The 6,706-nt window shown below is 43.8% G+C and overlaps 1 protein-coding gene across 1 annotated transcript in view; it reads right to left on the reverse strand.

Moving 5' to 3' along the window:
- LOC137543900 (basic helix-loop-helix ARNT-like protein 1) overlaps nucleotides 1-2,480 on the reverse strand; it is a gene marked incomplete at its 3' end in the record, with an annotated part of 65,529 nt that extends 63,049 nt beyond the window's left edge. The window contains 1 exon segment of the mRNA XM_068264971.1: nucleotides 2,386-2,480.
- Between the last annotated feature and the right edge of the window lie 4,226 nt (nucleotides 2,481-6,706).

The following is a 6,706-nucleotide window of genomic DNA, read 5'->3' on the forward strand; positions in this document are numbered from 1 at the left end:
TGTGGGTAGGCAGGAAAGGCAACACAAGTATCCCTGTACCACATGTACTCACAGTGGTAACCCACCACACCATAAATCCAAAAGCAAAAAGTTCAGAGCTTACATTTCCGCTCTTCAGGAAACCATCCATTCATACAAAGAAAAAGGAAAATTAAGCAGTTGTGCATGACAGTCTGTAATGCTGATGCCATTTATTCAACATAAACACCAGATCTCAGAAGCTTGTCCTCCAAAAGGGTAAAAGGTCTATGTTAAGGTGGCCACACACACTACAATTTTTTAAATATTCATTTAATTTAAGAATTGCAATACATTTTTCTGCCTGATTGTAACATTGCAAAAATATGACCAACATACCGCACACACATGTTCAATTTTTCTACAATTATGATAAAAATTATTGTAAACTCTGAGAAAATTGCCTGGGTGTGTATATTAATAAATTGACAATCTAAGGAGCCAGCTCAAAATCAATCTCTTTCTTGATCGGAAGCAAATCTGACATGCTGAAAAATATCGGTCGCAATGCTGGCTAACGTTCTGCGAAGGTGTCCTTTCAATCAATTTTCAATCGATAACCATTCAGAAATATGATCGGAAATCTTATAATTATATCAGCAATACAGTAAGCAAACTATCTATATCCAAGAGCTTACACTCAACTCATACATGGTCGGCACATTGGTGCAATGAACAGCCCTCGCTCCTTGCAGCTCTCATTCCCTGCCTTTAAACCCAGCCAGGGCATGGGAAGAACATACAGCGCACAGAGTGCTGTAGGTTATCCCTGTATCTGCATGGGTTTCCTCTGTGCATCCCGGTTTCCTCCCACAACCCAAAATCAGTTAAGTTATCTGGCTTCCCTCTAAATTGGCCCTAAACTATGATGGACATGTGATTATGACGAATTAGATTGTGAGCTCTTCTGAGGGGACAGTGCCAAGTACTATGTAAAGAACTGCGGAAAATAACAGCACTATATAAAAATACTAAGTAATACAGACAGTCCCAGACGACTAGAGTTAAAACGTTTCAAAGATACAAACAAAGTTGTCTTCATGTACAAAATATACAATTCAGCTTTACTATTACATATTATTGTTGTTAAATGTTACAGTATTATATAAACTGGTATTGATAGTTTAAAAACACTTTAAAAGCTCATTGAAAACAACCAAAAACAAACAAAAAAACAAAAAACAGTTTAGGGCCCGTTCAGATCAGAAATGCGGATGGCTATGCGTGCGGAACGCGTGCGGACCGCAACGCGTACGAACGCATGGCCATCCGCGTTTGTGTGCGTTGCGTGGCTGATCCCATCACTGAAAAGTGAATGGGACAGCCACGCGTTTTTGCAAAATCTGCGTGCAGCATGCGTTCCCGGACCGCACAGGTCCGGAACGCATGCAGTGTGAACATCAGACATTGCACTCTATGCAATGTCTGATGTCGTGCGTTTTGGCCACCTGCACGCGTTTCCAAAACGCGGCTGGACACGGAATGTCCAAATCCAAAGTTGGCCGAAAGTAAATCATTAAAGGCCCATACACACGTCGGATTTGCGCGGACGGGTCGTTTGAACGTTCCGTCGTTTGCACGTTTCCGCATGAAATCCGGCGTGTGTACAGACTATCGTTCGGGAGATAAGACTGGTTACCAACGATCCGCCGGGCGGATCGTTGGTAACCAGTCTTATCTCCCGAACGATAGTCTGTACACACGCCGGATTTCATGCGGAAACGTGCGAACGACGGAACATTCAAACGACCCGTCGTTCGCGCAAATCCGAGGTGTGTATGGGCCTTTATCCACGTTTTACCATATTTAACACAGGACTCAGCTTACAATCTCCCTAAATGGAACGTGTTCATAATTCGTTATAATTACAATAAACTTAGTAAATTACAGCTCCTCGGAATCTTCTCAACTCAAAGACCCCCATTTAAAGTGGACCTGAACTCTTGCACAAGAAAGAAGTAAACCAGAGAAATGCACCCTGTGTGTATTTAGAGAGTTTAGCCTGTCTAATATCCCCTCATCTGTGACTAATCACAAGTGTAATTTGATCTCAGCTGTGTCAGCTGGCAGTCTCAGCACAGAGCAGCTAATTTGTAAACACAGGGTGTTAACCCTATGTCTGCTTCCATGAAAGCAGGAAGTAGACACACTGCAGATTTCTATCACCCGTAACAAAGAAAAAAAATTCTTTAAAAAAGGTTATTATGCTGTTGCTTATCTTTTAGTGCAGAGAGGAAGTTCAGGTCCGCTTTAACTCGCATACCTAACTTATCAATAATGTGGATCAATGTAATCTAGAATCCCAACATATTCTGCATGACGGATGGAAGAGCAGACAAATGGCTTCATACAAACTCACAACCTGACCTCAGTGGGAAGAGAAGAAGCAATTCAATCAAGTCAGACGCCCTCATTTCAGTATTCAACTCTCTGGTATCAGCCATAGGGACAGTGCAATGGAACTGCCAACGTAGAATAGTAATAAACTAGAATTAACATTAACAATGCCAACGTACAAGCTGCAAATTGTCATTAACCAAGTGTTGTGTGTAAACAAATACACAACACGGCAACATCCTCTTCCATACATGTAAGGACAGGCTAATCCAAAGCATGACTGAGGTTCATGTTGTAACCTCTGCCTATTGCTGGCAGAGGAGTTGGAGAATGAGATACTCGTAATTCTATCTTACGTGCAATTTTGATGCAAATGACATGTAGCTTGGAAATGGCCCAATCAAAGTCGACAGGAAGTGAATTTGATTGGTTCAGTTCCAAGCTGCTTAGAAAATGCTTAAAATCAGATATATTAGCATCTCACCGACCACCTTTAGCCATCACTTTAACGGTTACCCATTCTAGTATGATACCATTTATTAACTAAAAAGAATAAAAAGCTTTCGGCTTTGCAGCCTTCATCGGGCTTAAATCCTGAACAGGATTTAAGCCTGACGAAGGCTGCAAAGCCAAAAGCTTGCTTATTCTTATTAGTTAGCCAATAAATGGTATCATCCTGATTTAAAACTTCTTGCTTTTACTGATGGTTAACACGGTACAATACCCTACTGCCATTCTAGTATTTACAAGCGGTGCTGAACTCTTGCACAGGACAGAAGGATAACAGAGAGAAATGCACCCTGTATGTATTTAGAGAGTTTAGCCAGTCTAATTTCCCCCTCATCTGTGACTAATCGCAAGTTGTAATATGATGTCTCCCCGTGACAGTTGACTGCCACGGCAGATAAGCTCATTTGAAAGCACAGGAGGCAAGCAATTTGTCTGCTTCCATGAAAGCAGGAAGTAGATACACTGCAGATTTATTTTTGGATTTGTATCAGCTGTAACAAAGAAATGTTTTCCTTTAAAGGTTATTATGCTGTTGTGCATCTTTTAGAGCAGAGAGAAAGTTCTGAGTTCAGGTCCGCTTTAATTATTCCGTACAATCACAGAGACTGCACTCAGAGCAAGATTTGTGACACATTCAATGATTTATCTAAGCAATACGGTTACAGGACCAATTGCTCATACTCCATGAATCATACAACGATCAACAAAAAAATATCACAATCGTTTATTTTAAATGACACGGCTGCTTTGTCTACAGTGTCATTAAAAGCGCCTACAGACACAGAGGTATAATATACGCCCCCAAAAAACAGCAGCTCACTTAGATGGCAAGCGGTAGTCTTGTCTCCCCGTACCATCAGCCGTGTGCATCAAGACACAGGAAATAGGGTGGAACAATCTTTCATTACAGGATGGAGTTCAAACAAACCTGTTAATGAAGTAGTTTGCCAGACATCAGGTGACCCTGGCACATTGTTCAAGAATATGGTGCAGCAAATATGAATCCTGGCCATGCAGGGAAGAAACTTTGCACGATCAACCGCCCTCACCTAGGCGTGGCCTAATCATGGGGAGGACTAGTCATTCCAGAATTGTGGAACAACACCATCCAATCTAGGTGCAAAGGCATTTTTCATCAGCCCCAGTCTTAAGAGAAACCAAGGTGGGCAGATGGGACACCGAGCAAAAAACGTTTACACCTGTCATATCATTACAACTAAACCTATAGTTATTCTCTCCCTGACGCTGCAGGATTGTACTTAAATCGGAATGTAGGGACTGTACAAAGTTACATTTCCATTAAATCCTCAAAAGTAAGCAAAAGCAATGTCATTGCATAAGTTTCTTGTTAAAGCCAAACAAAACAAAAAAACAAAAAAAGTTGGTGTGAGCGACAGATGGCAATGATTCTGTTAAAGTGAAAGCCTTAACATCTTTATTTTACACAGTACTTTGTATTAAATATTTTTCCACAACCGTTTTTGGATTGTGGAATGAATCACTTGAATTTACATTAATCCTTTTGGGGACATTTGCTTTGATATCAGTGCTTTGGATTATAAGCATGTTTTCGGAACGAATTATGCTCACAAACCAAGGTTCCACTGTATTAACCTTTGTCATTGCAGATGAGGGGGGGGGGGGGGGGGGGGGAGCAGTACCACTGATACTGACATTTCTATATGCTAGGATCTAATAGACATTATCTTTAAAGGTATACTCACAGTACTGCTAATTATGTGTTGCAATGAGATGGTAAATAGTGTTTTTTTTTTATTATTATTATATTGCTTCTGTGTGTCACCAACATCAATGATAAGGATCTCCCAAACACTAACCAACAACCACAAACCTATCTTCCCCATCCCTGAAACCTATCGATGCTCGCTGTCTTGTAGACAGTGTGGAGGTGCCCAGGAAGGCGGGTAATTTGGGTGCTGCCACAGACTGCAATGGCAATTGCGGCTAAAGCGGTTCCCAGTGTATAATTTAGTGTTAGGCGTAGAGTTTACAGTAAAGCTAGATTTAAGAATAGCTAGGGGGAGCAAGTATAAGCCTTAGAACTATATCAGCGGTATTGCCAGTGCAATAACAGCCTGTGCTGCCCATATGCTGCTCAGCTTAAAGTGGACCCAAACTAAAAATACAAGATTTCAGAAATAAAATCTATTTTCTAAATTATAATAAATAGCAGCCTTTTTTCAGCTGCATGATGACAAATATAAAATATTTTACATTTATTGGAGAAACCCCTCCCCTTCCTTTCATATTGCCGGCAAATAATCCGGCAAACTTGTGGAGTAGATGGTGTCCAGCAAAGGAGAATTGCTAATGGCTGCCACCTGTATAACCCTAGTTATGCAAAGAGAAGGGTGAAAAGCATGCACTGAAATGCTCATAGGCTTGAAGGAGTGTTTATCTTTGTATGTGTCAGAGTGGTGCAACTAAATATTTTTAATTAAAAAATGTTTGGTTTGGGTCCGCTTTAAAGAGACTGAAGCGAGAATAAATCTCGCTTCAGAGCTCATAGTTACTCGTGCCCTGCTAAAACGCCGCTATCCCGCGGCCTAACGGGGGTCACTTCACCCACAAACCCACCCACGCAAAAGTTGGTCGCAAACTTGGTCATAAAATTCTCTTCCTGGAGGCAGGGCTAACGGCTGCAGCCCTGCCTCTCAGCGCCGTCTATCAGACGCGCATCGCCGCCTCTCCCCCGCCCCTCTCAATGAAGGAAGACTGAGAGGGGCGGGGGAGAGGCGGAGATACACGTCTGACAGACGCGTGTGGGGCAGGGCTGCGGCGGTTAGCCCTGCCCCAATGCGGAAGCGCTCCCCCGCTGTACGGAGGGGATTTGGGGTTGAAGGGACCCCCGTTAAGCCGCGGGATAGCGGCGGTTTAGCAGGGGCACACATGCCCCTGCTATCTATGAGGTCTGAAGCGAGATTTATTCTCGTTTCAGACTCTCTTTAAACATCATCACGTGCTTAAAGAAATGTAGCAAAAGCGGGGGAAAGAAAGAAATGAATACATTGCAAAGTGGAAGTTAAAAAATATAAAAGAGATCAAGAAATGATTGATATTTGCCATGTAATTTGTTCCTGTTGTTTGATCCACAACCAGCCCGCAAGTTACCATCTTTACTACTGGCAGTCATGGGGAAAAAAAAGAAAAAAAAAAAACCAGTACCAATTGCCATTATCTATAGCAACACCTAAAACGCCCACGCCTGGTTTAACCTCTTGACGACCAGCTAACGCCGATTGGCGTAAACTGGTCGTCTGCGGGTTACCATGGAAACGGCCGCTCGGTCGAGCGGCCTTTCCATGTCAGTTCACGGAGGGTGTCTCCGTGAACAGCCGGAGAGCCGCCGATCGCGGCTCGCCGGCAAAATGTAAACAGGCGGGGAAAAAATCCTCGATGTTTACATCATACGGGGCTGCTGCGCAGCAGCCCCGTAAGGCAGATCGGCGATCCCCGGCCTCTGATTGGCCGGGGATCGCTGGCATATGATAGGCTGAAGCCTATCCTTCGATGCGCAGGACGGAAATCCGTCCTGCGCAGCTCACAGGGGAAGGGAGAGGGAGGGAGCGGGCGAGAGGGCGGAAAGCGCTGCGGAGGGGGGCTTTGAAGAGCCCCCCCCGCTAAGCAACTGCAGCCGGCGGCGATCAGACCCCCCCAGCAGGACATCCCCCTAGTGGGGAAAAAAGGGGGGGTAGTCTGATCGCCCTGCTGCACTCCTGATCGGTGCTGCGGGCTGTAGAGCCCACGCAGCACCGATCAGTGAAAAATCCCCTGGTCGGCAAGTGGTGGAAGTGTCATCTCCCCTCGACAAATTACTGTC

The sequence above is a fragment of the Hyperolius riggenbachi genome, unplaced genomic scaffold (genome assembly GCF_040937935.1).
Source record: "Hyperolius riggenbachi isolate aHypRig1 unplaced genomic scaffold, aHypRig1.pri scaffold_343, whole genome shotgun sequence".
Lineage (NCBI taxonomy): Eukaryota > Metazoa > Chordata > Amphibia > Anura > Hyperoliidae > Hyperolius > Hyperolius riggenbachi.